The sequence below is a fragment of the Triticum aestivum genome, chromosome 6B (assembly GCF_018294505.1).
Source record: "Triticum aestivum cultivar Chinese Spring chromosome 6B, IWGSC CS RefSeq v2.1, whole genome shotgun sequence".
Taxonomy (NCBI): Eukaryota; Viridiplantae; Streptophyta; class Magnoliopsida; order Poales; family Poaceae; genus Triticum; species Triticum aestivum.
This window is the reverse complement of record NC_057810.1, coordinates 532,546,434-532,561,011: the sequence shown is the minus strand read 5'-3', so window position 1 is coordinate 532,561,011 and position 14,578 is coordinate 532,546,434.

Below are 14,578 nucleotides of genomic sequence, written 5' to 3'. Positions count from 1 at the left end.
TGGTGTCACCCCTGCAAATAACATGCATGACAGCCCTGCTTCGGCTTGGAATGTCCCGATTACAGTTTATAGCAGCTTTGGCTCGAGTGAGGACTCTGGGAGCATGATTCTCATGCCAATTCAGTTGTTTCAGTCCATCCACTCTGCAGGACAACATTCTTCTGTCGCCAACCTGCCTGTTCCAACTCTGAACATTGACATCTCTGTCTCTAATAATGGCATGCAGTTTCATATGTCAGCTGATGAAGATTTGGTGGCCTCTATGTTCTTCAATGCTAATATCTCATATATTCAGGTGAACAACTTCCTTTCCTCAGCTATCATGCCGATCTTGGCTACTTTTGGACCCTGGGCACACGGTTATGGTCTCTTCAATGACCACTCGCAGCTTCAGCTCTCAGTCTCTCAGGAACAAGATGGTATCTTGGCTGTCAGTTCTTCTATCACCCACTTTGCAGCTGACGGGGCCTCATGCTCAGTCCAACTAATCTGGCCTCCCGCAAGTGTTCTGCCACCAATGGAGGGTAACAGCAAAATTCATTGCTCAGTTGTCATTTTTGAAATAACTGAAAACTCTAAACCAGGTCTGCTTGACACAACAACTGATGAGACACAGCAGGGCACACCATTAGACCAATGCGACCAGAACCCCGTGCAGATGGAAATGATCATTGACTCCGCAGCAACTTCCTAAGACCCACCCATCATGTCTGTCAATAAGAAAGGTAAAGAAAAAGCTCCTATATGTGTGACAAGTGTTCGACGTAGCACCAGGACCAACAAATATGACGGGTTTAAGGTTCCATCTATGTCTGATAACAAAGTCAAGCACTCCAAGGTCAAGCCAAGGATTGTCCCCTCTGCTTCCAAGGTGGTGATCACCAATGAGATCTCTTGTGCCAACTCTGAAGGTTCAGCTTCACCTGGAGATTATGTCCCACCTCCTACCCCAATCACCGTGCTGCAGCAGATTGGCATTCAGAAATGTGCCATTCCACCAGAAGAAGTCTCTGAAGAATCTTTGCTTGCAAATGCTGAGGATGGTCCCTCTGCGACTTAAATTCTCTTTCACACTTTTTTAGTAATGTCGCTTTTGCGTAATTGGAACATTTTATGTTGGAACATACGTGGCCTTAACTCGGAGGCCAAACTTTTGGCTCTTTCTAATGCCATATCGGCAAGTGGTTGTGCGGTAGTTTGTCTGCAGGAAACTAAGCGCATGTCTATGGATAATTTGTTCTTAAAATCTTTTTGCCCGCGTAGATTTGATAAGTTTGCATTTATCCCTTCACGAGGGGCTTCTGGTGGCATTGCCACAATCTAGAATAGTGCTTTATTTGAGGGCACTACCCTCATTGAAGAAGAATTCGCCCAGGTCATTAGGTTCAAATCTACACACTCAGCTCAACATTGGACTCTCGTGAACATCTATGGCCCTTGTCAGGGAGAGACTAGAATTGATTACATAAACTGGCTACATAATTTAAACATTCCTCATGATGAAGACTGGCTCTTACTAGGAGATTTTCATTACATTAGGAGTCCGGATAACAGGAATAAGCCTGGAGGTAATATTAATGACATGATTACATTCAATGATTTTATCCGCAATCAGAGCCTTGTTGAATTACCTATTAAGGGTCGAGCTTATACTTGGAGAAATATGCAAACGGGTCCCCTACTAGAACAATTAGACTGGTTCTTCACCTCTACTAATTGGACTTCTTCTTACCCTAATACTATGGTGAAGCCCCTGGGAAAACCTATTTCGGACCACATCCCATGTATTGTAATAATTGAAACTTCTATTCCACGTAGCAAATTGTTCAGATTTGAATCTTTTTGGGTGGAACACCCAGGGTTTATGGATGTGGTTTCTAGGGTGTGGAATAAACCAGTCAAATCCACTAATGCTGCCCAGGCCCTTTGCAGAAAACTTAAGTCTCTTCGATATGAACTGAAACATTGGAGCAGAGGTATTTCAAAACTCTCTATAGCGATATCCAACTCTAATAAAGCACTTGCTGAGATTGATGAATTGGGAAACAAAAGAGCTCTCACCCTCCCAGAAGCAAACTTTAGATTTATTCTCAAAAAACATTTGCTCAGGCTACTTACTTACCAAAGAAATTATTGGAGGAAAAGGTGCACTATCAGGTGGATAAAATTTGGCGATGAGCACCCTAGTCTCTTCCAGGCCCTGGACACAGAACGATATCGTAGTAACTCTATTGCAACACTCATGCTCCCTGAAGGTACTGAAATTGAAGATCATGCAGGAAAGGAAGCAATTATCTATAAGATTTTTAAGGAAAGACTTGGCACCTCTGGACATTTCCAAATGAAGTTTGATCTGCCCCGCATAATTAAGAAGATTGCAAACCTTGATCACTTGCTACTCCATTTACTAGAGAAGAGATTGATCAAGTTATACGTGAGATGCCTCAAGATAGAGCTTCGGGTCCAGATGGATTCACTGGCTTATTCCTTAAGACATGCTGGCACATTATCAAGGAGGATTTTTATAAACTTTGCGAGCAATTCCACCAAGGAGGGCTAAATATGGAGAGCATAAATGAAGGCTACATCACTTTGATACCCAGAACTACATTCCCAACAACGGTCAATGACTTCGCCCCATCACTCTGCTTAATTGTTGCTTAAAAGTGATCACTAAGATCCTTGCAAATTGCCTACAACGTTTGATCCTCAAAATCATTCACCGCAACCAGTATGGGTTCATCAAAGGACGATCTATACAAGATTGCCTCGCTTGGGCGTTAGAATACATTTTCCAATGCCAAAACTCCAAGAAACCAATTGTGCTTTTAAAATTGGATTTTGCAAAAGCATTCAACACCATTGAGCACGATGCAATGCTGGTTATAATGAAGAACATGGGCTTTGATGGAAAATGGATTAACTAGATTAAATGCATCTTCACTTCTGGGAAATCCTCAGTTCTCCTTAATGGTACACCTGGCAAACAATTTCTGTGTAAATGTGGAGTACACCAAGGGGACCCCATGTCTCCTTTGATCTTTGTCTTAGCCGCAGATCTCCTCCAAGCAGCCATAAATGATGCGTTCAGACAAGGGTTGATTCAACTACCTTTCCACAAACCTGGACAAATGGATTACCCCATGATACAATACGCAGATGACACAATCTTAATTATGCCAGCATGCCCCTTACAAGCTAATACAATCAAAATGATATTGCTAGACTATGCTGCATCCATTGGTATTAAGATAAATTTCCACAAATTAACAATGGTCTCGATTAATTGTGATGACGAGCTTACGACACAACTGGCTGATATTTTTGGTTGCACCATTGGATCGATGCCCTTTACATATCTTAGACTTCCTCTTGGGACAACTAAACTGACAGTACAAGATCTCATGCCCCTAGTTTGTCGTGCGGAAAGGAAAGTTACTGTAACCCTATCTTTAATGTCTTACAGGGGTAAACTCTCCTTGGTGAATTCTGTCATTACATCTCTTATTATCTTCTCACTATGCACCATCGGAATACTACCGAAAATCCTTGACCTACTTGATAAACTTAGAAGGAGATGCCTCTGGGCTAAAAGAACTGAAGAAGGGGACAAAAATAATTCCCTTGCGGCGTGGGATCTGATTTGCAAAACCAAGAACAGTGGAGGCATGGGCATCATGAATCTTCGTGTCCAAAGTGACGCCCTGCTTTTGAAATATCTCCACAAGTTCTATAACAAGCTAGATTTTCCGTGGGTTGAGCTTATTTGGTCGACCTACTATAATGACAAAATTCCACATGCATCAGACCCATGTGATTCCTTCTGGTGGCATGATATTCTGAAACTAACACCTATCTACTGAGGCATTACCGAAGCAGTGATTAACAAAGGAGATATGGTGCTCATGTGGAAGGATCTCTGGCTTGATGAACCTCTCATGGACTCACATCCTCGGGCTTCTCTTTTGCTCTTAATGAGGACATCTCAGTGAAGGAATTCTTGGGGATCACGTCACTAGATGAAGCGTTCCAACTTATGCTATCCATGCAAGCCCATGCAGAAGTTCGGGACATGCAACACCGGGTGAGCCACGTTGGACAAAACAACTCCTCAGATCTCAATGATCAATGGATTTACAACTGGGGGAGTAACACCTACGCGCCTGGTCGATACTACAAATTCTACTACAGGGACGTGTCAGCACATAGAACCTTTATCTGGCTTTGGAAAGCGAAGACAACCCTTAAAATCAAATTATTTGGGTGGCTCCTACTAGCTGACAGGCTCAATACGAGAAATATGCTCAAACGGAGGCATTATAACATAGGCAACAACTTCAATTGCATTCTCTGCGACCAACCCATTGAGGAAGAGATCAAACACATGATCTTTCATTGCCAATTTAGCAAAACCTGCTGGAGCAAGCTTGGGATCGCCTGGAATGACCACGACTCCCACTTGTCCATGATTGAAATAGCAAAACTTACCTGGACAAGACCTCTCTTCATGAAAATTTTCTTACAACCGTCTTGGAGCATTTGGAAGGAGAGAAATAATAAACACTTCCCAGGGATTCCACCATCGACTAACTCCTGGTTGAGCAGATTCAAAACGGACCTTGAGTTGCTGTAACACGGAGTTAAAGAGAAGAACAAGGATTTTATCCTCTCCTTTATTAGCTCTCTAAACCCTTTGTAAAGCACCCTACCCCTCTCACTTGATACAAACTAGAGTACTCTCTTTACACTAGGCTCCTTTATTTTTCTTTGCTCTCCTACCCCACCGCACCCACCAACACGATGGGTTGAGGGAGTTAGTGGGTATGTAATGGCTACTATGTAAAGTTGTGGTGGTTGAAGTAATACAAAACAGTGGGAGCCTCTCCCACTGTCTCAGGTTTAAAAAAACGGGCCAAGGAAAATACAAAAGGCCAAGTGGTGAGAGTTTATTGGGCCCTAGGGCCGAATTGAAAAAAGAGGCGCCCCTAGCTTTTTGGACAAGCTACGGGAGGACGGATTGGAGGTGGAGTGGGACTCCTCCACCCCTATGGCCGGCGCAAGGGGGAGTCCCTCCTCCCCTTGTCGCGCCCCTCCCCTCCCTCCAACCTATACATACTTGAGGATTTGGCCCCTTGGAGACACACAAGTTTTGAGCCTCCTCTAGTTCTCTAGTTCTAGTTTTAATTCTAAATTGGATTTGACCTAATTAGAGATAGGCCTAGATCTCTTTAATCCTCATAATAGAGAAGCCCTCTATGGTTCTATCCTCCTCCCCCTATTTTGTGGCAATGATTAGCTCTGGAAGACAAAGCACTGTCAGATTGTTAAGCCCGAACGCTTGCAAACTGTAGAGAGGTCGTGTTTTCGGTCTTGGGTTCAAGGGCTAGTTCGTGAATGGTTTGGGGGACTTCAAGTACGATGTACACCAACTCTTCTTCCGCTGCAACTCAAAGTTGGTAACTATTCGATCTAAATCGTTAATGCATCTTCAGAGTGGTCCTAGTTTGATCGTAGGATGACTATTTTTGTTTTCTACTACGTTTCCCAACACTTTGATGCCATTGAGGTGCGATGACTAGTTGTTGTTTTTTAAGAGGCATGAAAGGCCCTCCTCTACCAACAAGAACAAGTAGAAATAGGGTCCCTCTGACGGAGACCACTGGTAGGTTTAAAGCTCTCAAGTTTGTGCCTTAAAATAAACTGAGAAGTTCACAGGGCTTACCAAACCAATAATCATTGCAATCCAAGCTTGCGCAAACCCAACTTTCCCATGATAGCCTTTAAGTAGTCCCACTCAACTCTGTTTTACGCTTTCATCATGTCAAATTTTAGTGCATGGTACATATTTTTCTTTGCCTTGTTCCTCTTCTTAAAATGTGGACAATCATATTCTGAAATTATATTATCCATGATGAGACGTCCAGGGACAAAAGCAGATTGCTCGTTAGATATAATGACAGGCACAACCAGCTTTAAGTGGTTAGAGACAACTTTTGATGTTATTTTGTGGAGGACGTTCCATAGGTTTGTTGAACGGAATTGAGATAGCAAATTTGGGCTAGTCACCTTTGGTACAAGGACCACGAATGTTTCATTAAAAACTTCAGCACTCTCATGGCCTCGCAAGATTCTCATAACTATAGCAGTGACCTCTTCCCCTACCAGATCCCAGTGTCTCTGGAAAGAGTTAGCTGAATAGCCATCAAGAGCCAGGGCTTTTGTGAGGAACATTTGAAACAAGGCCTCTTTCACCTCTTCATTTGTATAGGGAGCTAAGAGCTGGTGGTTCATGACAGTCGTGACTTTAGTTGGCACCACATTGAGCACCTCTGGCATACCGGTCGCCCCCTCAGCCATGCACAAGTCCTTATAAAAGGAGTTCACCAAGTTTTCCATCTCTCCAACATCCAACATGAGCGAGCCATCTGCTCGCACAAGTTTCTTGATTCTATTATTTTGACTATGTACTGCAAGGCAACAACCTCACATATCTTTATTCAAATAACAAAGGAAAACAAAGTCCTTTACAAGTCATATACAAAAGGAAGAAAAGGAGGAGAAAAGAAATACTTACAACCCAAACAGGGCAACAAGAGCTAACTAATGGAGGTTAGAAATCCAAGTTAGAAGGCTATCCCTGAATTTACATTTAATCCTATGTGAGAGCAAAGTCATGTCATGAATAAAGTTGTGTCTCCGAGCTCTGAATCAAGGCCTTTAATTCCTAAAAACCTTTCCATTCCTAAGAATCCAGATATTCCAAGCAGCTGTAAAGACCACTTCAGTGAAGAAATTATGCACAAAATCCTTCCTAGGCTTTACTGCCATGTGGTAAGTGGTCATCCTAGGTTGAGGATCTCAGTTAATCTGCAAATAATTCCAGACTCTGAAGTTACATGAGAAAAACAAGTGAACAACATCCTCATGAAAAAGATATGGGCATAGCACACAAGAGTGATCCTCCACATGCCAATGCCTCCTCTGTAGCATATCTCTAGTATTCAACTGATCCCTTAACAGCAGCCACCCAAACATTTTGATTTTCAGAGTGCATGAAGATTTCCAAATCTATTGGAAAATGGGATCAACGACAATATTTTAGTGCTCATGCACATAAAAGGATTTAGGTATGAAGCACCCCTTATTGAAAGGCCATATCCACGTGTCATGATCCTGAGAGCAAGCATAAACATTGATCATTTGTTGAAGGCATTCCAACTCAGCAAAAGCTTGAGTAGACAGAGGTAGATGCATAGTTGATAAGAGCTCTTGGGAGAGAACATCAGACACTGAGAGTTGTCCATCAATAAAAAATGAAAATAGTCTGGGAAACTTTTCACTGATGGAGGAACCATTGAGCTCAACAACCCAACTATCTGTCCAGAACAAAATAAATCTGCCATCACCCAACTTAGGAGAGGCCAACTGACACTGAGAGTTGTCCATCAATAACAAATGAAAATAGCCTGGGAAACTTTTCACTGATGGAGGAACCATTGAGCTCGACAACCCAACTATCTGTCCAGAGCAAAATAGATCTGCGATCACCCAACTTAGGAGACGCCAACTGACAATATGTGTGTGCCAATTTGAACACATCACACCACCAAAAGGACCCACAAAGGTTGGTAGTATGAGGGATAGAGCTACCATTATATGAATCCCAGATAAGACCAACCCAGGGAATATCATGGTGATTATAGAACTTGTGCAAGAATTTCCTTAGCAAGGCCTCATTCTGCAATCTTAAATTTAGCACACCAAGACCCCCCCCCCTTATTTTTAGCACATACCAAATCCCAAGCAGCTAGAGATTGTCTTGGAGTATCAGGATTCCCTCTCCAAATGCATTGTCTTTGAATCCTCTCAATTTGCTTCAAAATTCCGGGAGGAATGACAAGTGTGCAAAGGAAATAAATGGGCATGGAAGTTAAAACAGACTGAAGCAACTGCAACCTCCTCCCTTGGTTTAGAAAACAATAAGTGGCAGATAACCTCCTTTCAATTCTGTGCACTAGAGGCATCGGATCCTGAATTGAGGGCCTAGTAGTTCCCATGGGGAGCCCCAAATAAGTGAAAGGCATAACCCCCAACTTACATCCTAGAATTGTAGCCATCATGATAGCTTCATCATTTGACATATTCATAGGCACCATGAGAGATTTTGCAAAATTCACATATAACCCAGTTGAAACAGCAAAAACATCAAGCGTCTCTTTAAGAGCAAGGAGATGATGATCAGAAGCAGGCAACACAATCAATGTATCATCAACATACTGCACTATGGGGTAATCCTGATAGTGAGTTGGGATTGGAAGAGTCAAAATTCCTTTAGAGCACATATCATTGACCACAGACTGTAGAAGATCAGCAGCAAGCACAAACAACAAAGGTGACATTGGATCACCTTTCCTAACTCCCCTCTTACATTTAAAATGATGTCCAAGCACACCATTAAGAAGCATAGAGGATGAACCAGATGACAAGATGGATTGCATCCACAAAATCCATTTATCATTAAAACCCTTGTATCTCAAAATCCTAAGAATGGCATCATGCTCAATAGTATCAAAGGCCTTAGTAAAATCCAACTTCAGGAGAACAATTGGTATTTTTGATGCCTGACATTGATGTATATACTCAAAACACCAAACTAAATAGTCCTGAATAGACCTAGATTTAATAAACCCATAATGATTTTTGTGAATACAAGAAAGAATCACTTTCTGCAGTCTATTTGCAAGAAGCTTGGTGAGAAATTTCAAGCAAGTATTTGTCAAAGAAATTGGCCTGTAGTCATTCAAACCCTCAGGTGATAGCTTTTTTGGAATCAGAGTTATGAGAGAGCTATTGATACACTCCAGATCCAGTCGCCCTTCAGAAAACTCCTTTACCAATAAATGAAAATCATCCTTGATAATCTCCCAGCACCTTTTGAGAAAGAGGCCAGTGAAACCATCAGGCCTAGGGGCTTTGTTAGGAGGTATCTCTTTAATAACACAGTCAATTTCCTGTTGAGAAAAAGGCTTAGTCAGATCATCAAGTCCCTCAATCTTTTTGATGATATTTGGCATGTCAAAGCCCATTTGAGTGGCATTAGCACAACCCATCCTCTGCTTAAATTTTTGCAAAAAAAGCCCAGCAATTGTTGCATGATTAGAGGTGACCTGTCCATTATCAGAAGTTATGCTGGAAATAGAGTTACTCCTGTAATGCTCAGTGGTCATAGCATGGAAAAACTTAGTATTTTCCTATCAAACTTTGGTACACCTGATGGTACATCTCTGCTTCCAGTAAATAGACTACAATTTGAGAATTTCCTCCAGATGAAGTTTAACAATTTTCCTGAAAGTTGCCTCTGGCCCAGACAAAGGCCTAAATTCCTCTAAGCCATTCAAGCAAAGAATGACCTTATTGCAGTCAGAGATCAGAGCTTTCACCTTAGAAAGACTAATGTGCCAATGTTTGAGAGCTTTTCTAAGAGCTTTAAATTTTGTAGAGATAACAGCAGCAGAAGATTTCCTATGAGTGGGCATGTTCCAAGAATCTCTGACACAATCCAAAAAGCTAGGCAGATTAGTCCAATAATTTTCAAAATGAAAGACTTTGGCCTTAGGATTAGAAGTTTTGATTTGTACCACACAGGGCACATGATCTGATGTAGTTCTAGCAAGGGGCAAGACCAAAGTGTTAGGATAAGAGCAAGTCCATGTGGGAGTAGTGAAGAACCAATCAATCTGTTCAAGCAAAGGAACATTTTGCATATTTAACCATGTATACTTTTTTCCTTTAAGTAGAAGCTCAATTAAGCCAAGATGCCCAATAACTTCATTGAAAATAAACATGTCATTGATGTCCCCACCAGGCTTGTTTCTACTGTCCATCGAGCGCAAGAAGTTAAAATCACCCAACAACAGCCAATTAGCATCATCAGGGATAATCAAGTCATGCAACCAGTTAACAAAAAGTTCCCTAGCTGGATTTTGACAGGGCCCATAGACAGTAACCATTGTCCATGTTTGAGAATTATGAGTCAATGTAAACTCCACAACAATTCCAAAAATAGTAGACTGAATTAGCCTCCCATCAAACATAGCAGAGTTCCACACGACCAACATCCCTCTAGAAGCTCCAGAAGATGGCACATGAACAAACTGATCAAAACGACGTGGACAACACTTACGAATAAAACGTTCATCGATGATCTCACATTTAGTTTCTTGTAAGCAAACGATAGAACAAGCACTTTCATCAATTTTCTGGCGAACTGCACGCTACCTATCATCTGAATTCAGACCACGAACATTCCAGCACAGCACTTTCCAGTCTCTAAAGTCATACTGATTCATTACATACCAAAATAAAACAATAGCAAAAGACTAGCACACAGTGATAGTGCTAGTTCAGACAAGCAATAGCAATAAAGTTCAGACCAGACCTAAAACATAAAGCAAGACAAATGGTTTTAACAAGGGTTAACCATAAACCTCGCCATGGCAAAGATTTAACTATCATCAGAACTAGAAGAAGCAGAGGAGGTCTTGCATGAAGAAGCCTCAAGCTTCTCCTTAGTCAGCTTCTCAGGTGCAATGCCGAGGTGAAGACCCACATGTTGCAAAACTCCGATTGGAGTTGGAGGCGGGACAGTAGCTTGATCTGCATTAGGATGACCAGACTGCGGCTGCTGATCATTGGAAGAAACCTTGCGCTTCTTATGAGGTTTTGCTGCTGGTTTCTTCAGAGAGGCAGGCTTGACCAGAGAGGAATGCATAAAACCATCACGCAAAGCAGAGAGCCTGGCACTGCGTCTGACTTCAGACTCAACGATCACAGGTTTTGTTTTGCGAGCACAAACTGGGCGTCCAACCGGAGCAACAAAGAAATTGAAGGTAGACATCTCAATATCAGACAAAGCTGGATCATCCAAAGAGCAATCCTCAATCACAGAGTCAAAGCAGAGAGCACGAGCAACAGGAGGTTTCCTTGAAATAGTCACAGCCCGATGAATAGGAGAGGGATGAAAGACCAGCTTGTTTCCCATAGCAGAGTAAGAAAATGAAACTTCCCATGAGCGCTTAGACAGGATTACCGGCTTGAAAGGGCTGGACAACTGAACACCTCGAGGGATTTTCATCATATCAAAGATGGGCATCATACGCTCGAAAGACCTGGTCCATTGCATCACTGGAGGAAGAGCAGGTCCGAAGACAGTCAAAACTCAACCAATAACGACATGAGGTTGAACGATAGGCAGCACATAAACTGCAATGGCCCCATGCTGATCATTAACCGACCCCTCAACAGAATCAATAGGCCCAGAGTTTTGCATAACAACCGACTCTTGAGAAACAGGTTGAGCTTCATCTTCAGAAACCTCCTCGACAATCACATTATCCTGCTGGTTAGCTTAGTGGTGATCATCATTGTGAGCAAGAGGGGCCTCGTTCCATCCCAACTCCGGAAACTCAGGCATCACAAAGTTGACATCATCAAAAGGCATATTTCCAGGCAGCGGGTGAGGGTTTCCGTTAAACGGCATCGGATCTTCATCAACTGGCAGAATATCAGCAAAATCGGCAGAGAGAACATATATTGGAGCGGTCCAAGATATGCGCGTGGCTCCAAAATTAGCATATTCACGGTAAAAAACATCTCTAGGAACTTGCTGAGGGCATGGGAAAGAAACATAAACCAAAGTTCTGACCATCCTCGAATCATCTTGATGCCAGATATGAAAACGACCAAAGCTGCTAACTGCATCAGAGATATGCTGCGTGGTACGATAATCCAAAGCCACACCCAACATCATAATCCAACCCCTACGAAAACCCTGAGTTGCTCTGTGAGTAATGCCTTGATCATGAGGAATAAACCGCACAAAGTGACCATCGCCAAGATCATAAGGAGGATGATTCAGAAACAACATCAATACAAACTTGCGTCGCTGGGTATCTATATCCATTGCACGCTTGATAATTTTGAAAGGTCGCAAATGAAAGTTTCTTTTGCATAGAACCAGAAGATCGAAAGGAGGACTTAGACGGTGGTTTATGCATAGCAATCATCCCAAGAGTTGCCCTTCGCTTAGATGGACTAACTAAGATCCATTCCGCATCACATTCTAACTTCCAAAAATTAAACTCACGTTCCCAATTTGGACCCCCACGACCCCAAAGATTAAAATAACATTTGAATTGGGGGCATGCAAAGGATCTAAGATCAACAACATAGAAACCAACTTGCTTGGAAGAAACATTGAAAGAATAAACCTTGTCACGTATGCATGAGACACCCAGCTCGATCGCAGATCCACCAATGGCAGCCTCCAGTGCCGCCGCCACCGAATGATCATTGAGTCTGAAATCATGGCGGCTGAAGGACACAACCAATGTGAAATGACCAGTGGAATCCGCAGGATGAACCGAAAACCCAGTAGATCTCAAGATATTATCCGCAAATTCCAAACCCTTGGAGAAATCCAAGCCAAGGGTTGATCACGAAGAAAAAACCATATCCCCTAAAAGAGGGAGAGACGCCGGAGAGATTGATCGGAGAGGATTAGGATTTTAGTGGTGGTAGGTGGAGATCGTCGGAGAAGGAGGTGGAGGTGGGAGGTGGGAAACGCCATTTCCATAAGAGTTGTTGTAGGAATTACATGATTCTATTTTTTCGACGACGCGTGCTAGCTCTCTCTTGAAAGAAACATGTAATCATGTTAGAAATTGCCTACCGCTCCGCAATATCGGACCGGCCCAACAATATAGCGTTAAATTTTTTTCACCTGTTGTAGCAAGTTTTTCTTCCAAGTATACTTGGAAATTTTAAAATACTGTAGCAATTTTTAATTTTTTATGTTTTTCTTCCAAGTATACGTTTTGATGTCTAAAATTTTAAAATGTACAAAGTATTTTTAAATTGTTAACTTGTATGTTCTAAAAAATTATACATAGTTAATATTATTAAAATACAAGTTAACAATTTTTTGAATATATATTTTATTGCCTACTTTTTTCAAACACTCTGTACATTTTTGTATACATCTAAAACATTCTTATACATGCTTTAACATTTTTCCAATAATCGATTAGCCTTTTTTTTTTACAAAACCAAGCTTTAAAAAAATGGAATACACGTTAAAGGAAATTCAAATATACTTTGGGATATATTTTTCTATGATTTAAAAGGTTTTTCTGAAATATGCAAAGAGTTTTGTACATCGTGCAAAAAAACATTGATATATTACGAATACATTTTTCAAACTAGCTAACATTTTTCTATATGTAATATTTTCAGTGAATTAGTTTTTTGAAATACAAGAATTTTTTACATTGCATATTTTTCATAAAACTGTCACATGCATTTTTCTGAAACGGATGCCTTTCTAAGATGTCATAAACATCTTCTGTACACACGTTTAACACTTTTCCAATACATGATGTACATTTTTAAAATATTAAGTAAAGTGCTTTTGTAACATATACATTAAGAATATTTTGAAATATAACAAAAGATAAAATAAAGAAAAAACAAATATATGAAAATAAAATGGAAAAAAACGAAAAAACATGCGTGGTGTCCACGTGATTACTGGGCCAGCCCTATACCGGTTCCCTGCAGGCGAGCCAAATAATGGCGGTTCCTATATGGTGCGTAGGTCCATGCGAAGTGACCTGGCGCGTACCCCCACACCCCCATTGCCCATAAGTGGGGTGGCCCAGGTAGTTCATGTCCGTGGTTTTGGGAAGGTTCTAGAACCTTTCCAAACCGGGGTTTCTTTCTTTTCCCTTTTTTTTCTCCTTTTTCAATTTTGTTCTCTTTCATATCATTTTAGTTTCTTTTCATTTTTTATTTTAAATTTCATCTTCATTTCCGCTTTTTCTTCTTCATTTTTATTTCTTTTCTCGTTTTTGTGAACATTGTTTAAACCGTGAAGTTTATTTTTGTTCACTGAATACAAAAAATGATCATCTAATTCAAACAATGGTCACAAAATTCAAAACGTGTTCACCGTGTTCAAAATTTACTCAGCATGATTTTAAAAAATATTCAAAAAATTCAAAAACGTTCATTTAGTTTTCAAAATGTTTATCCACTTTCAAAAAAGTTTTCTTGAAATGGGAATTTTCATCAAGTTCAAAAAATGAAAAATGTTCATTTAATTCAAAAAATGTTTATTGTGTTCAAAATTTGTCAACCTAATTTTAAAAATGTAAACAAATTCAAAAAATGCGCTTCCATTTTTTGAGAACAAATCTGAGTTTTTCAGAAAATGTTTTGAATTGAGAATCTTTTCATCAGGTCGAAAAAATATTCATCAAATTCAGACAAATTTCATCTGATAAAACAATGTTCATCAATATCCAAATTTACGAACATTATTTGTGAAATTTACGAACAAGTTTGTGATTTCACAAGATGTTCACGAATAAAAAAACACACAAAACCAAAAAAATGTTTGTGAAATTTTAAAAAGGTCCATGAATATGAAAGACGCAAAATGAGATAAAATAGGAACTAAAAATATACATAAATTAAAAAATATTTTCGAATTCAAAAAATGTTCATGAATACAAAAATG